The sequence below is a fragment of the Ursus maritimus genome, assembly GCF_017311325.1.
Source record: "Ursus maritimus isolate PB19 chromosome X unlocalized genomic scaffold, ASM1731132v1 scaffold_X1, whole genome shotgun sequence".
In the NCBI taxonomy this organism is placed as follows: domain Eukaryota; kingdom Metazoa; phylum Chordata; class Mammalia; order Carnivora; family Ursidae; genus Ursus; species Ursus maritimus.
In genome coordinates, this window is record NW_024423319.1 from 118,761,814 (window position 1) to 118,780,219 (window position 18,406).

At 50.5% G+C, this 18,406-nt stretch overlaps 1 protein-coding gene across 2 annotated transcripts in view; it reads right to left on the bottom strand.

Annotated features, from left to right (window-relative positions):
• Nucleotides 1-17,965, bottom strand: part of TBL1X (transducin beta like 1 X-linked) — a 216,284-nt gene extending 198,319 nt beyond the window's left edge. Inside the window, exon 1 of one of the 2 annotated variants that reach the window (XM_040634610.1) lies at nucleotides 17,824-17,965. The gene's annotated coding sequence lies outside the window, so the exon portion shown is untranslated. Of the gene's footprint in view, nucleotides 1-16,069; nucleotides 16,189-17,823 lie in introns of those variants that run through there. The other variant, XM_040634611.1, reaches the window with a different exon arrangement.
• Between the last annotated feature and the right edge of the window lie 441 nt (nucleotides 17,966-18,406).

The window sequence follows — 18,406 nt, forward strand, 5'->3', positions numbered from 1 at the left end:
GGGGGGGGGGGGGGGGGGGAGCCCCACGGGATGTGAAGTACATCTCTGTAAAGCTATCATATTAAACAAAACCAAACACAGAAGAAGAAACTAAGACATTAGCTCATGATTACAAGTCACTGCAAATTTGTAAAAATGTAACCATCCTAACGAGCTGAGCCTACTTAACCAGTCTGGAATCCTGCACAACAGTCCACTCCAAGCATGTCCTGAGTAAAGATTCTCAGACAGTGAGCTGAGGGCAGCAGCCAAAGATGTGAACCTGTGACCCAAGGCAACACGGAATGGACGGATTCAGGAGCAAAGACGGAAGACCTGGGCTTGGTGACCAAGTGCAGGAAGGTGGTGTTACAAAAAAAAGGGGGGTTGCAATGATTTAAAGCTGCTCTCCAAAATAAAAGAAGTATCTCCCCACCACCACCACCGAAAATAATAATAATAATAATAATAATAATAATAATAAAAAAACACATGCATCGGCTATGGTAGTAAACATCTACTGATAACCTCTAGCTGCTCCAAATTAATGAATTCAGATTAGACTCCTGAATAGGAAATTGAAAATAAAATACACACTGAAAATAAAATAGGGTTATTGGTTTGGGGCTGGTGGTTTTAGGTGAGAAGGGGTGGGACACAGGAGGGACGGATTTGGTTTCCCTGGGAGAGGAAAGGTAGGTGAGGAGCGAAGCTTCGCCCCACGGTCCCAGGGGACACAGCAGCACCAGGGGGCCCTGGGCACAGCACCTGGGTCCAAGCCAGCCCCACGAGGCTGGGTGCTGACCACAATGCTAGGCCCCCTCCTCAGAAGGTAAAAAGGCATCAGTCAGGTCCCCAAATAGTCCAATAAGGGCAGACCCCTGCAGACGAGGCTATCATGGCTGGCATTGGGGTGACATGAGCACCCCGACCCAGCAATCCTGAGTTTTCCTTCCTATTAGTGCCTTGGGCATAAGGAAGTAAAACCCAGAAGCCAGGAGGAAAACAACCACTACACAAAAATGGGAAGCCTGGTGGTAAAAACCACAGGCGACATTACAAGACGTTACAAGACAAGGAACCGTCTAGAGAGATATTTGGAACAAATAACAATGAGGGAACAACCAAAGTCTATGCAGACTACCTTTGAGGCCGTGGCTCTCAACGGGTACGTGGTCTAACACCAGCAGCTGGGAACTTGCTAGAAATGCACAGTCTTGGGCCCCACCCTCAATCTACTGAATCACAAAGTCTGGGGATGGGGCTTGGCCATCCGTGTTTTCACAAGCTCTCCAGGGGGTTCCGGCACATGGTGAAGTGTGAGAACCCCTCGTCTGGCGACAAAAATATTTACAGCAGCATTATTCTTAAGGGTCAAAAGAACGTTAGCCACCCGAATGTCCAACCACTGGCGCATGGATAAAGAAAACTGTGCCGTGTGCATATCCCAAAGAATCCCACCTGGCGACGAAAAGGAATGAACTCGTGATACGGGCCACGACACAGATGAACCCCCAAATCATTATGCTGAGTGGAAAAAGTCAGGCAAAGCCACAAGGGCATACCCAGTGATTTCAATGATATAAAATTCTAGAACACTCAAACTACCCAATCCAGTAATAGAGAGCCGATCAACGCACCACCTGGGGGCAGGGGTGCAGCGAGGCAGAGATCCCAGAAAGACACGAGGAAATGTGAAAGCGACAGAAGTATCGGCTTCGATACATGTAAGCAGATACATGGATACATCACCTACACACACTTGTGAAACCAGCACCACAGTCAAGATGAGCAACCCGACTACAGACACAATGTAAATATGCCTCGTTTACTGCACTTCAGTGATATTTAATACAGCTGTGAAGAGAGCGAGTGGATGGAACGAAGCAGGACAGGACGCCACTTGGATAAAAACACAAGACTGCATGTTTGTACACGGACAGCCGAACATGCTAGAGGCAGACCGATCCTGCCACACGCTGTAGAACGTTCATATGGATTATTCCGGGAGAAGAGGAGGAAGAAGATACAACTCCCCATTGCTTAAATTCATGGAAACGAGCATATCCTCTATCCTCGTATATTACCTCGGGGGGAAAAGCCTGAGCTTGCAACAGGTGGAAGAAACAAGACTCAAGAAAGGGGATGTTAAGAGGAGATCTTGCATCTTGGAAGACGCCAAGGACGGAGGGTTGGGGGTAGGTAGGAGGAAGAGGCCCCGCAGGGCAGAAGCCAGAGCCGGAGGAAAGGGGAAGCTGTTGCAGGGAGGTGCAAGACAGAGGACGCAGGTGTGCAGGATGGAGTGGCAGGCAGGGGCCCCGAACTTCTCAGAGGACTCTGAGGCAGATGGGCCCAAGGAAACTGAAAAAGAAGGGTGCTGGCACAGCGTGGGCCATTAGTGCCCTGTGCATGTCAGAGGGGCGACGGAAAATCCTAGAGAAACCAGCAGAGACCACGAGGCCCGTAGGCGGAGGGAACCCCTTCCCCACACTCCTCACCTGACCCAGCGGCCCTTCATGCAGGATCCCCCAACTCTTAACATGATCTCATACGAGAAGCTCCTCCCGATTCTTTTTTTTTTTTTTAATTTGAAAGAGAGAGAGCGGGAAGGGGGAGGGACAGAGAGACAAGCTGGGCGGGGAGCCCCACGCTCAGAGGGGAGCCCCATGTTCAGCGGGGAGCACCACACAGGGCCCAATCCCAGGATCCTGAGATCATGACCTGACCCCAAGTCAGATGCTGACCTGACTGAGCCACCCAGGCGTCCCCCGTTCCTCCCGATTCTGAGCAAACTACTTCCCACATGGTTCCACAAGGAGAGCCCGCAGAAATTCCATCACTACCCAGAGCAGAAGAGGGAACCGAGGCATGATGCCTGTTCTTCTTGCCTTCTTCTCCCTCTCCCTACTGCTCCCTCTCCCGGGGAAGGGCAAGGAAGTCCACCAAATCGGGCCCCCCCATCCACCACCCAGTAAGCTCAACCAAGCACAGAAGTACTTGCTCGGAGAAAAAGGAAATCTACAGAGACAGAAAAGAGATTAATGGCTGCCCGTGGCTGGGAGGTAGGAGCCAGGATTGATGGCAAATGGACACGAATGACCGTATTGAGGAATGAAAATCGATTATGACGATGGCTGCACAACTCTGTAAATTTACTAAAAATCATTCAGTCGTACGCTTAAAATGGGTGATTTTTATGGTATGTAATTTATACCGCAATAAAGTGGTTTCAGAAAATCAACTTGATATAAGTCAGATTTAGAGTTCTCTATTAAATTAACCACCACCACAAGCGGGTGTCCGCAGCAATCCAAAGGCAAAGCAAATACCTACAGCAAACCCAAAGGAAACACAGTAACACACGGCTTGCAGCAAGGGAATGACAATCCCACCTGAATCCACAATGTGTCCGTCTCAATCCTGTGAACTAAATTAGGCGGAACACTACCAGCTGCCCAACCCAGCGGTGTAGACGGAGAAACTCCACTCCGCCAACCACCGGGGCCATCAGAAACCCACACCGAAAAATACACTTGTTGTCCAAATACAGAACAGTCAGTGGAAAAGCAAACAGGACAGGAAACAGACAGGCTGAACACCTACTCTGAGATGGCCCATCGCGCCCAAACTTCCCTCATGGCAAATGTCTTGCCCAAAAAATGGGACCCCTAGCTTCTCGCTGTATTGTGCTAGGCACAGAACACAGAGGCCACTAAGAAAACCAAAATTCACAAACGACAGCTTATTCTGTGTGCCATTTTATATCTAAACATGAACTGGGAAAGAAAAACATACAGCCTCATTTCAAGTAACTTTCCAGAAAACATGCCCAGGATAATTAAAAAAAAAAAAAAAAATTACAAAATGAAACTAGAAACTATTACATGAATGTGCCCTGTACTGCCTGAGATAAAAATGAAATATTTCCATGAGCTAATCTTATTCTATATTTAGTTTGAGTCTACGAATATAATTAACCAATGTTATATAATTTTGGTAACATTAAATTTCCAATTACAAAGCTTCACGTACAATTCTTTGAACTACAATTGATTTTTTTTATTTCTCTGGAAAAATGAAGATAGCTAATTTTAATAACCCAATCTTCCTAAGCTAAAGGAACTGCCTTCTCTGATATAAATTATGTAAACGGTACTTCAACAACAAAGCTATCAACTAATTTGTTTTCATACTCTCTTTCAAAGGTTAGCGGACTCAAAAATTTAATGTTCTGACGGCTTTAAGCATTTGCCCTGTTTGCCTGCACTCCTGCCTCGTCCACCTATGGACGCAACACGTTCTCAGAAATTATACACAGACGTGCACGTCACCACTACCTGAGGGATGCATTCAGGAAACAGAATCAACTTTCGTGCAGGCTTCTAAGAAGAGTCTCCTTTGAGGGCCATTTTCCGAGATACATCGCTGAACTATTATACCGGGTAATCTGGCAGGCAAATAACCAAAACAATACCGATTAGCATTTCCCCCAAAAGCAAAGACAGAAGAGGATTCCGGTTCAGAGCTGAAGTGATTCACGGGTGTCTGGCTGACCTAGTTGCAATATGAAGTCAAGAGCTGGACAGAGCTCGAGGCATCTGGCTAAAAGCAAAGGACTTGGTGTAACTTCTCTTTCTTCTTAAAGGGGCAGGTGCAGGGGCACGTCAAGTACATTCCCAAAGACGCTAATTCTTCCTTACCCACTCCTAGAACTTTCCCGTACTGATCTCTGGAAAGGAGACACAAAGGTTCTGACACGACAGTACAAAGAAAATTCTTCCTGTTTCTCCTCTTCACAGGAGGCGCCTTCTATGGCCATAAAGAGAAGCGATTTTTTTTTTTCCAGTAGGAGATATTTCAGTCTACCGACAGACAAATGAACGTGTGTGTAGATCCTGACGCCCGTTAATGACGTTTGGCACGAGCTGTCCTGGGGGTTTGCAGAAGTGAACATTTGTTCACCTACAGGCCTTTGAATTCACTTGCAAATCTCTGGGCTTTGTTTTACATACAAAGTTACATTGCAAATTCAATATTCACAAAGGGAAAAATTGATGTGAACACCAAAAATGACAGAAAAGCCGAAGCTAACCTATCACTCATTTCAAGTTAAACAAACAAACAGACTGCTGTGGAAATCCTGGAAAGACTCGCAGCTGACACTGAAGTCTCATGAAAACCAAACCTTTAGCCATTCTCAGCAAATGAGCTCAGACAAAAGACCTGACATTTGTGCCGGTGAGCGCTGATTCTCACCTCCACAGCCCACGATGTGGTCTGAATCATGAATTTCAGTTTTATATTTATTTGCTCTCTGTAACACCAGTAATACAGCATCGACTGAGTTTTCTTTTTATTTATTTAGTTTTAAGTAGGCTCCCCGTCCAGCGTGGAGCCAAAGGCCAGGCTTTAACTCACCACCCTGAGATCAAGGCCTGAGCTGAGATCAAGAGTGGGACGCTTAACCAACTGAGCCACCCAGGGACATCCCCTGAGTACTTTTCTCTTAAAAAAAAAAAAAAAAACAGTAAACACCTCTACTGTGAAATATTTTTTTAAATGTATTTTGTAACAACCATGACCTACCAAATAGGTCTTTGGAGAAAGACCCAACAAAAAAACAGCCAAAGAAAGCCAAAGACTTTCATGACAATGCCGTTCACGCACCCTCTCCTGTTGGTTGTCTTCTAACGTCTGAATCTCTCCTACGAGCCTGGTTCTCAGGAGCCCTGAGGGCAACAACCATCAATGAAAGCAGCAGATTTATAAACAGAATTAAGTGATTATGAAAACACTGCGGAGTCACGAAATGCATGAAAAACACAGCACTGGTCCAAGATTTCACCATGCACCTGCAATGGAGGTGCCGTCACCTGGTTCGACAACACGGGTGTTCTTTTCAGCTTTTATGAAACACACAAAACCCAGCAGATGAAAGCACGCACACGTACAGGCACACTCTGGCGGCTGAAGCCAGAGGAAAGGGGGGTACACCTGTGTCCGATTTGCATTCACATACTTCAAAATTGCCCCCCCCCCCGCCCACCACCTCTGGGGACCCACTCAGTGATGTCTGAATGTCTTTGCACTGCATATCCTAAGCAGTGAAAAAGTTTCTAGCACATGCCCCCAACCCAGAGAATTTATTAACTATGTACAACATTCAACTAACAACATCGGCATTTTTCACAAACCACAAAAGTAAGACCCAAGTATCACACAGAGTAAGTGGACACTCTAAATTTCTTCCCTCGCTCTAATAAACCTCGCCGTGCACCTGACAGTGGACATGAAATCGACTTGGAAGACCACTTTGGGGATTAAAACCTGACACTAGGCAGTTTGGCTCCCCCTACCCCAACAAAATGTGGAGACTATTGGCTGAAAGGAAATGTACTGAGAAGCCCATGAAATTTATCTGAGTGTCCCATGAAATGTATAAGGCAACTCTAATTTCCACAGGCCTCTCGCCTTGTTCTCATCTGCTCTACAATAATTTCTGTCATGCACTAGACACGTGAGATCATTAATTCTTGTTTTCATCAACTTCTGAGCTGGGTACACCTCGACGTTGTTTCTCCTGGTGAGGCTTTTTAAAGCATTTCACTATCCCCGGAAATGGCTGAAATTAGCACAGAATCACCCATGCATCTTAGAAACACAAACCTAATGCGATCTTTTTTCATAACCAAATTAAAAGTTAAACCAAACCGCGTCTCCCAGACTGATCGGCAACTGTCAGGAACGGACAATCCCTGTTTTCAAGTCGATAATTGTGAATACTTGAGTCTGTACCAACACCGAGTTGGCATTAAAGTTGGGTGGGACTCAAGTGCCTGATAAGGATTGTGCTGGAAAGAGAACCGAAGGCAGGGACCCAAGTTTAATCCATTCCCCAGATGAACCAAATGGTAGAGACATCAATCCTCAGGTCAGCTGCTTGTATCAAATACAACCCACAACACTCCTCAACCACCCAGAACTTTTTTTGGGTTTTGTGTGTTTTTTGCTTTTTGGATTTTTTTTGGTGTTGTTGTTGGGTTTTGTTGGCAAGCACCCAGAACTGTATAGACGCTGGGAATTAGGTTTGCATGCTGATGCAACAGATTTCTGCATGACATGACTCTGGTGACAGACTGCCACTCCACTTTCTCATTTCTCATCTTCAAACGCATGTCAGAATTACAAGGATAATTGCAAGAGAGGAGCTGACCCGGTTAAGACTAAGTATCCCCTGCACTCAGAACAAAAATCACTGCTCAGTTGTGCTGAATTTTTCTCCCAATTCTTAACGATGATTTATATGGTCTTACAGTATTAAAACATTTGTTATTTCTGATCTAAGAAATAAAACAGCATTACGTACAGTAAGCTTCTTTTTGTCCTCCTTTGTGGAAAGGAGGGATCTCCTATTGGGATCTTCAAACAAGCAGAAACATTTGCAGCACTGAACAATACTAGGTGTTTGCACGGACTCTCAGGCCTGATGACGATGGGCAAGCAAGCTGATCACAGGAAGGAATCACGCTCTCTGAGAAAGGAACTGTGTCCTCCCAAGCTCACTCCAACATGGGTGATGCTGGGTACCTAGCTCTCAGTAGACTTTACAAAAGTTTCCAGTTTCTTATAAAGTGGGAAGGTAATCAGGCTTGGAGGGTGGGAGTCCTACCTCCTCCGACCTCTGCATTCTCTCTCAGGGCTGGTGGCAGGTGTTCCAGAAAGGAAAGTACTCTGAGCTCTATTTAGGGTCATAGTTTCCAGGTTCCAAGGATGCAAGTGAAGAAAACTCTCATTTTCTTTTAAGCCTTCACGCAACATGCACCAAGGTAGGGGAAGAAAAAAAAAAAAATCACAGGAATTCAAAGGACACCCTTTGCAAGAATAAACACTGTGAACTGCACCATAAGCACTGTTTGTGCTTATTTTCCAGAGTCTTGTGAGATTGGAAAACTACAACACTCATAATAATGACTCCAAGGCACCCAAGGGCCCAAAGTGTCTGCTGAATTGTTGGTGTGTGTGTTTGTGTGGGTCTGTGCGTGTGTGTTTTAAGTAAAGTATGCAACATATCAAGGATAAGTTATTCTAATGGTGAGTAAACCAACAGTCAAAGCATGGGGCATAAATAACCATCAGTTTCCCTAAACTTTTCACTAACATCATCCTTAACCATTCTTTTTTTTTTTTTTTAAGATTTTATTTATTTATTTATTTGTCAGAGACAGCCAGTGAGAGAGGGAACACAAGCAGGGGGAGTGGGAGAGGAAGAAGCAGGCTCCCAGCGGAGAAGCCTGATGTGGGGCTCGATCCCAGAACGCCGGGATCACGCCCTGAGCCAAAGGCAGACACTTAACGACTGCGCCACCCAGGCGCCCCAATCCTTAACCATTCTTTAAAAAAAAAAAAAAAAGCCAACCCAACAACTGAGCAGCATCCCTTTTCCAAATGAAAATCCTGCCACAAGAGAGACAGGAAAAGCCTCAAGATCAGCTCACCTACCCTCTGACTCGTGAGGACGCACACAGGTTTTCAACGACCTCACACAAGCAGGCGGACCACCCAGAGCAGGACGAAAGCAGCCAAAGCCAAAACACCAAGTCAATTCTTCTAAAAAGATGCCATTCCTTAGGAGATCACACAAAGTGAAATTATGGCCCAAAGTGAAATGCAGGCCAGCAATTAGATGGAAACACACACTTAGGAATTCATGTGTTTCCTCCAACGATGTAACGCAAATGCAACATTGTCTCTAGCTTGTTGTATCACCCCACTGGCAAAACTGCAACACCTCCATGTGTGGGTCCTGTTTTTGAAACCAAAGACAGGACTTTACAACCTACTGATACATTTCACATATTAAATGTCTCTCGGGAGTACAGCAGAAAGATTCGGGAAACATTCCTCTGAAAGTGCATCAGAAAACACCCCATTTCGACTCATTTGACAGCAACAATTAATTGGCATAGAAAAGAGCTAATCTTTGGCAGCCCCAACAAGACACCTGATATTCTTTCTTACCAATATGATTAAGCGGCAGTCAGGTTTTCTTCTTGCTTTTGATAATACCCACAGTGCAAACCCTGTGTTCGGAGGCAAACACACGGGCTCAAGTGTGCAAAAGTGTGAAGTTCGCAGTCATCAGAGAGAAACACAAAGGAGGGTACTGGGAGAGTGGAGGGGTTCCCCTAGATCCTGAGCTGAATGCAATGGGGGGGGAAGGGCGGGGGGGAAGCTGGGTGACCATGGAGGCACCACAGACACCTCTGGGGTGATGGACTAATGTTCTGCAGCCCCATTTTGGTGCTGGTTACCCAAACCTACGTGTGTGCTAACATTCATAAAACTGTACACGTAAAGAGATAATAGTCAATATTCTCAAATAATAACAGATTATATATATACATGTGTATAAACCAGCCCTGAAATTTAACTTAGGGGCGGGGGAGGAGAGAGACAAGGAAAGAAAGGAAGCAAGTGCTGGACACCATCATAACTAATAAAGATGCATTTGCACACCCAATTCCCAACCTCAGAGTGGAGGAAGATATCAGCATGTGGGGCTCTGAGCACAATAATCCTACCTCCTTCCAAACCTGAGAAATAAACTCTATTTTCTCTCTCAGTAAGTAAATGAATGACAGAGAAAGAAACTGATCTGCCCAAAGAGGCAGTAAGGGCATGGGAGCTGGCTACAAACCAACGTTCCCCCGTGGCCACGTCATCTGCCCCAGGGCCACCAGGAGCCCAAGAAGGACCCCCGCGCAGGCCGAGTGTGCATGCACCCCTCTGGGGTGAGCAGGACATGGGGCCGCGGGTGGGCTCGGGATGCCCGGGCACGCGGCAGAACCAGCCTCTAGGCACTAAAGGCGCCCCTTTCCAGCTGAGATTTGGAAAATGCAGGTCCATGTCCGGCTCCCCTCGTTTGCTAAATTTGAGCAGTCGGAGGAACGGATGGACACTGACGCAGCATGGCGTACTGCGGGCAGCCAAAACTTCACTCACTTGCCCGCACCCTCCCAAGCGCCGGGACGGCCTGCAGGTGCCGGGGTAACCTCGCCTCCAGGCTCACCCACACTGCGCTGGGTAAAAGACAGTCTGCGCCAACAGGAGACAGGTACCGTCTCTTCCGTAATACATATCAAAAGCACACAGAAGCTGACGGAAACTAAGACCTAGCCAATGTGCAACACAACAATAGAACCAAGAGGAAAAAGTTAAGAAACACGCCGTCAGGGTGCATTTGCGTCTGGGGGCTCTAAACCACTTGGGTTGAGGGGGAGCTTTAGGCAACGAACAGCCCCCCCCAACACCTGTTGGCCTTGTGTCCATTCCTTCTTGCAAGTCCACTCACTCCTACCTCCCCTCTATCCCTCCTCCTGTGAGCATCAGAAACTTCCTCTCTCAAACTGCGATACGATGTGATTTACTTCCTAACGGATTCCCAAAAAGCACACGTGTACCGTGAGAATACAGAACTTAATACGTAGCTTTTGCTTGGCACCCACGTCCCCCCTCCCCAGATTCTCTGCCACATGTAGTCATATACTGACTGTTTAATTCAGGGCTGGCATCCCCACCCTGGCACCTCTGGCATTTGGGTCCAGAGCATTCTTTGTGGTACGGACTATCCCGTGCAATGTAGGACACCTGGCAGCATCCACAGACCCCCTAGATGCAAGGAACACCACCATCCCCCTCCCCCTATATTCCTCCCCCACTCCGTGTCAACCGAAAATGTTTCTAGATGTTTCCTTGAAGGTAGTGGGCAAAAATGCCCCCACTGAGAACCCTTAATTGACTGCCAGATTCTAGAGTTCACTGCTCAAAGCACAACTGTCATAAACCACCATCTCCCCTGTCCTCCTCTCCAAAGACGTCCCTGTCTTTGGAAGGGAATGTCATCCCCATCTCCCAGCTCTGTTCCCACCTGCCACAGCACCCAGTTTCCTCTGCAAGACTGAAAAATCTCTTTTCCAGTGTCTTCACTTTAAATCTGCCCCAATTCCATTTTCCACTGGCTTCCAGTTCACGTCTGCAGTCTTCGGTCATGTACGGACTGTCAACAAGTATTTCAGAGCAGAGACACCGGAGCGACCCTGCCCACGCCCCGCACACAACCATCTTTAGTCAAGTTCCCCGCACGCTGGTCAAGAAGCCACCGGGGCAGCAAATTCCTTAATGACAGCGTTTTTCCCTTGAGGTCTTCAATGCATTTTCTCAGACCAGGCTCTCTGTGGCCCATAGAAACATGTTGACTTTGCTAGGCCCTTCCCACATCCAGCTCTTATTTTGGCTTTGCTGGGTCTCATTTTGCCAATCTGGCCAGGGTAGTCCTTTTGGTCAGGCCCCGTGGAAAGGATGGAGGGGAGAAGGGCCGAGGAGGGCAAGACCCAACGGGAAAACTCACATCCAGTCTCTGCTCAGGAGGCCAGTTACTTCCTTCATACTAAAAATAGTTGGGGGGGGGGGGAGAGGATTTACCGTTCCAAGTTTAAGAAAAAAAAAAGTGTTTACAAAATGACTTTAGTCTTCCTTCCTGATTGAAACTATTTTTTCAATGTCTTTAAGGGTGAAAAATTAACAATTTAGTGGACGTAGCACATTATTTTTTTCTTTTTTATGGGGGGAAAAAGGGCGCAAACGCAAGGTATCAGGAAAGCAGAGCTGAGACAGCATCATGTCAGACACAGAGCCTCTGGGACTGTCATCTAGGCCGGGCACTGGGCCTGGAGGAATCCGCACGCCCCAGCAGAGAGCAGGCAAGGGGCAGTGCCAGGTATGAGCCGAGCTGGCTGAGGTGGTCGCCGACCCAACAGGTGACTAGAGACTCTCAAATCCAGGCGCAGAGGACCTCCATGAGCTGGCTCTCTGGGCCTGGCCTCCCGCAGCAGAAACCCCTTTCCCACCTCTGGGAGACAATCGGGGACCACCTCGGTATTTAGTAAGGACTTTCAGCCACACACGGACGGGTCACACCAGAGCCTTGAGGAAGCAACAATGAGTGAGGACAAAGGGCAGAAGGGTGGTCTGGGAGGTCACCTCTCTGACAGACACGAAATTGGGTTTCCCCCATCCTCATTTACAAATAAAACGTCTAACCCATTACTATAAAAAACACAAAGAACTGTGAAAAGGACACATCAACAAAGTAATGAAAATAACATCCTGACTCAGGGACCTGGCACACAGGAAACAGCTATAGCACTCAGCCATTTTTTAAAAAAATACTTCGACGATTGTGAAATCTCACTTTGTTGGAAAGACTCCCTATCAGCCTTTTTAATACCAAAGAGTCTGACCTCAAGAGACGGAACCTCAAAACTCAAGACTCAAACTTCCAGGGGGCGGGGGGGGGCCTGTGGTAGCCATAGCAAGCCAAGGCTGAACACATCACACAAGGCCACACCCGCAATCACCCACACAGGGCCTTACCGAGGTCCACAACCTGGGCTCCCGAACAGCCCAGGGGACGCTCACCGCAATCCGCGTAGGCCGGCATCTTGGGGACGGGCTAAAGGCTCTGGCGTTTTTCAGATGGGAACACCAAGGCAGAGATGCTACCTGCCTCCCCCACGGTTAAACACGCAGGGAGAGACGCTGACTTGGGAGTCCCGGTTTTCTAATTCAAAACTGATCCCATGCACCCCGATCCAAAACCTCAGCTCTCTTGGGGCGCCTGGGTGGCACAGCGGTTAAGCGTCTGCCTTCGGCTCAGGGCATGATCCCAGCGTTATGGGATTGAGCCCCACATCAGGCTCCTCCGCTGGGAGCCTGCTTCTTCCTCTCCCACTCCCCCTGCTTGTGTTCCCTCTCTCGCTGGCTGTCTCTATCTCTCTCGAATAAATAAATAAATAAAATCTTAAAAAAAAAAAAAAAAAAAAAAACCTCAGCTCTCAACTTCAGGTTAAGAATCCATTCACTGGGGGCTGGCTCAGCCAGTAGAGCACCAGACTCTTGATCTCAGGGCCATGAGTTCAAGTCCCACGTTGGGCAAGGAGAAAGAAAAGAAAAGAAAAGAAAAAAGAATCCATTTGCTGAAATCACTTTCCTGGGTCAATCACTGGCGGAAATGGGTCTTTTTTTTTTTTTTTAAGTTTACCTGTGAATTATTTCAAACTTTTATAGCTTCTCCCCTCCCCCCACAAAAAGTACACGGTTTTATTAATATTTATTGTAGTAACTACAGGGTAGCACGCTCGAACAGAACTTTCTGCGTGTACTGTGCTAATATGGCAGCCACCAGCCACTGACATCTACTGAGCACGTGAATCATGGCTACAGGGACTGAAAGAACAGAACTGTTAATTTTCCGGAGTTTTAATTAATTTGAATCTCAATGTTCACATGTGGCCAGTGGTTACCATACTGGGCAATGAAGCTATAAAAGCAATTCCTCCACTGTGGTCAAAGTTTAGATTCTAGAATCAAACTCTTGATTCCTCAGAACTACGTCTGTGTCTACACACAGGTTTTTTTTTTTTTTTTTTAAGATTTTATTTATTTATTTGACAGAGATAGAGACAGCCAGTGAGAGAGGGAACACAAGCAGGGGGAGTGGGAGAGGAGGAAGCAGGCTCATAGTGGAGGAGCCTGATGCGGGGCTCGATCCCATAACGCCGGGATCACGCCCTGAGCCGAAGGCATACGCTTAACCGCTGTGCCACCCAGGTGCCCCTACACACAGGTTTCTATGCAGACTCTCATTCGTGAACGTGTGTATGTAACTTGAAGAGCTTTAGATGTCCAAACGTGAAAACTCATGCTAGGGAGACATGAAAACAGGAACATCAAGCTTAAGAGCTGGGCTTGAGGAATCAGACAATCTTCCCTCCGCTATGTATTAGCAAGTCAGTGTTCTCGGCAGCAGAATGGAAATAATAATTGCTAGGCACAGGGCATTAAGTGCCTGTAAAATCCTCAGTGCACGGCATTCCAATAACATAAAGACAATTATGTGATTTGCACAAGAGCAAAACTAAAACTTACAGGCAGCTTTACAGTGTTCAGAAAACTTACACATTCTTTCTGTCCTCACAATACACAGTGAGACCACGATTTCAATCCCCCTTTTTTATTTTTACACGTGTAGAAATGATGCTTAGAAAAGCTGCAAGCCTTCAAGGTCAGCAGGGCGGGCCCTTTCACTACTTTAGGCCAAACGGGGACAAAGGCTAGGTTTCTAGCCAAGCACATGTGGCAAGACTGAGTTGGATTCAAGGGCTCTGTCCACCTCTTTGCGGGCTCTAGAACCACCGAACCCCTCCTAACAGTCCATTCAGGGACACTCCTGATGCCATCGCCCAGAAGCCTAGAGCTCCCACAGGTGAAGGTAAGATGAAGACCAACCATGAGGTCACATCCACACCATCCCTACTCAGCCCATTCAAACATTCAAACAGGAAGGGTGAGGAAATGGGGGTGTTGATAACTGCTGGACTGATTAAGCTCTGTCTACAAGCAAAAAGAAAAGCCAACCCCAGAGGATCGCGTAACACTTGCCCAGCAGTGCACACCACCAGCTAAACTACCAAAAAAAATCTCAATTTTTGTCCCACAGGTGTGTGTTCACTTAAGGACTGGAATCCCCTTAAGGGCCACTTCAGTAAGTGGGTCAAGAGATGAACTTCAACTTTTATCCCTGGATTAGGTATCCAGCTGGCTGGTTTTCCAGGAGAATCTGCAGCACACTGGAGACGTGAAGATCCTTTAATATAGAAGTATCATCTTCACGTCTTCATCGTGCCATATTCAACATTCTTGCCCCCACCCCCACCACCTCTTTTCTAGGAATGACTAGTTGTAAACTTTTCATAAAACCGTCAAAAGCCATTTGCTACCCGGAAGTCACCGCTTGGGACCTTCGCAGGGCTCTCCCTTCGCCCCCTTCCTCTCCCCTCCCCCTCCCATCTAGAGTCCCGCCCCTCCCCTTCCAGGTTAAACCAGGGACTCAGGCGGCGCATCAGGAGAGAAAAACATCCAGAAGTCGGGTCAAGCCACATGTGACAATACAAACCAGAAACGGCTGCAGATGCAAGAGAAGGTGGGTTTTTGTTTCTTTAGGGGTTCTGCTCCACAACATCACCGACTAGGGGGAATTTAAAAAACCACCTCCGACTCTAACTTTGTGGAATTTCCAATGCAGTAGGCTCGGATAATGCCAGGCGGTGCAGCGAGTCGGGGCCGAGGCCTGACCGCGCGCTCGGGCAATGCACGTGAAGTCCAAGCCCTACCCCAGCGCGGGCGGGCCTCTAGCGACCCCAAATTGTCATATACCAGGCGGTCACCGACGCCCGAAGGCGCAGCCCCACGCCGTTCCGAGCATCGCCCCCTCGCCGTAGGGATGGTCCCCCTGGAGAGCACAGCCCAAGACACGGATCTGGGGGCACCCCTCCCCCGAGCCCCAGGAGCCCAGGAGCAACAGGTCTGCACCCTCTCCAGGCCGCGCTCTGCAGACCCCCGCCTCACCAGGGGCGCCCCCCCCCCCCACACACACACAGATGTCGTCCTCTGCCAGGTCCCCTCGCTCGGGCCGGGGAGCTCCGGACTTCCTTGACAGTTTCTGCGTTTCGGAAACTGAGCAGCCGCCGGGCCCGCGCCGCCTCGCCCGCCACTCACTCCGCTGCGCGCGGCCGCGCTTCCACCCGGTCCCGGGCGGGCTGGCCGGCGCCCGGGGATGAATGGGGCGCCCCTCCCCCACGGGGGGGATCCCGCGGCGGCGCAGGTTCGCCCAGCCAGCCCCAGAATCAGCAGACAAAGGGACACCGGGGGACAGACAGAGCGCTTCCCCAAACTTACCGCCCGCCTCCCCCTCCCCAAGACGAAGCCCCCCCCCCCGCCTCCGCCCGCCCCCGACGCGCCGGCACTTTGGGGAGCGGCCACATCGGGGTATTGTTCAGCCTGCAGGGAGCGCGCCGCACCCCAGCCCAAGCCCCGGGGACAGTTGGGGACCTGCCCCTCCAGAGCCCCGGCGGCGGGCGGAGCGTGCGGGCGCCCCGAGCCGCCAGCCAGCCCCCCACCCCCACCCCCACCCCCGCCGGAGAAGTTTGCGCCCCCTGCCCCGCGCCCGGCCGGCCGAGCCCCGCGCACTCACCTCGCCGCCAGCAGCGCAACTTGTGGCGGCGCCGCCGCGCTCCGAGCCTCCCTGCCGCCGGCCGTCGCCGAGCCCCGGCCGTGCCGCGGCCGAGGAGGGCCCGGCGCCCTGGAGCAGCCGCGCGCCGCCCCCGGGCCGCCCCCGCCCCGCCGCCGCGAGTCCCCGAGAGGCGCGGGCGCTGGAAAGTTTCGGGTGCCGAATGGCGGCCGAGGGCGCTGCGGCGGCGGCGGGGCGGGGGCGCTGGCGGCTCCTCGCTCCCGAGAGCGGAGAGTGGGGGGGGCTGGGGCGGGAGCGGCGGCGGCGGCGGCGGGAGAGGGCGGGACGGCGGGAGGGACCGGCACGGGCAGTGACCTCCGGGGTTTGGGCGGGGGAGAGCGGCCGCCAGCGCGCCGACCCCGGCCGGGAGAAGTTCCAGGGGGGCTGCTGCCGCCAGGGCCGGCCCCTCCCCCACAGCCGGGGCGGGGGGGGGGGAAGAGCGCGCCCCAACCCGTCCCCTCCCCCACGGCCGGGGGAGGGGAACCCGAGTCCATTCGGCCCCGCCCCTGCGCCCTGGGGGGGCCGCGTCCCAAACCTGCCCCTCCCCCACAGCCGGGGGAGGGGACTCCAGGCCCGCCCCTCCCCCACGGCGAAGGGGGGGTGAGTCCGCACCCCCCACGGCCTCTGGGGAGGCCCCGCGTCCCAATCCAGCGCCTATCCCACGGTGGGGGGACCTGCGACCCCACACAGCCCTTCACCCCGCGCTCTCCCCTCGCCCCCACGCCTAGCGTGGGTGAGGGGAATTCGGGCCTCTCCCTTTCCCCGTGGCCTCCTGGGCGATGAAGGGTACACGGGCCTACCCCGACGCAGTCCTAATCCCAAACCCTGCCTTCCCCCCCCCCCCAACTGCCAAGAGGGGACAGGAACCCGGGCCACCACCCCCGCGGTTTCTAGGGGGGAGGGGAACCCGAGCCACTGCTGGAGTGTTACCCTCCCCCACCTCAAAAAAGAAGCTGCTCAGCTGCCCTAACAACCCCCTGCAAGCTGCCCGAGGGTGCCTCTCTCAAAATGGGCGGCTTAGAGGACACCCCAAAGGCCTCTTCCCCCTCCCAAAAAAGTGGAGACTCAGGCGGAGCCTCGACCTTTGCAAAACACCTCCCGGAAAGAGCCAGAAATGCTTGGGGAGAAAGAAACTCAGACACACAGAAGTGGAGGCCAGGAGCTCGGTTGAGGAGGGGGGAGCCTGTGGAGCTAGGGGTACCTGGGCCCCCGGGCCTCCTCACTCCCGACCCCCACCACACCCACAGGCTTTGCAAAGGGTTTTATGTTGCAATGGCTTATTCGGCCCAGCCCTAGAGCACCAAAGTCCCCAGAGCCTCTCCCTCCCCTCCAGTTTGGAGACCCCTGCCCACCACTCTAGGTCTTAATTCAATTAAACAGATACCGCGCCCACCACCCAACACTTAAGTGTCTGCTTTGTTGAATATTTTAAGATAACTTTGCCCCTCCCTTTGGTGTATAATGAGCTTTGCGCTCCGAGCCCAGTACACTCAGCATTTTAAACTGTAACCTCACTTGCTCCTTTCTGGGACACTGGACCATTTGTTGTTCAGGTTGTTGGGGGGGGGGGGGCCGAGGTGAGTTTTTAAGGAGCTGGTCTCCATCAAAAAGGCGGACCTAAAAATTACTCTGCCAAATATTGCTGTAAAACGTCAATGATGTAAAACGACTGTTGCTACACCATTATTAGAGCACATCAATAAAAAATACACACTTACACAGTCTCCATAATTGTCAATCAGCAGAATAGATTGTGTCTTATTATGTATCAGTTGCCATTCAAGGCCCCCCAAAAGGACGTGGTGGGGCCTTCCCTTGAGCCTGCCCTTCGTTGCTCCCCGGCTCCCTGGGCTTGTGCGGACTGATGCTGAGGTATTACATGCAATCGAAAAACCAAGGGTGCAATTGAAAGCCCGAGCAAGCTCATGATGCAACCCGGGCCGGGTTACACGTGCTTCCCTTCCCCCACCGCCTGCTGGTGGGAGCGCTGCGTTTTTTCCGCCTGTAGGGTCACATTGTGGTTGATTGATTCTCCTTTCGCCTTGCTCAGTCATTCAGATTTGGAAAGTAAATAACAAGTTGACATCATTACAGCTCTCGGCTTTACGGGGACGCGGCCCTCGGCTACCGCACACTCTCGAGTAGCCGCGCAGTCAAACTGGCCCTCCGGCTTGCCAGCCCTGCCTGTCGTTAGCTGCTTGGAAATTCCGAGCTGAACTTGGTGAAAAGGCCTCTTTGTATGTTTTGATTACTTGGCAGGTGCCAATCATTTGAAGTATAGGAAAGTGCTGGAAATCCTCA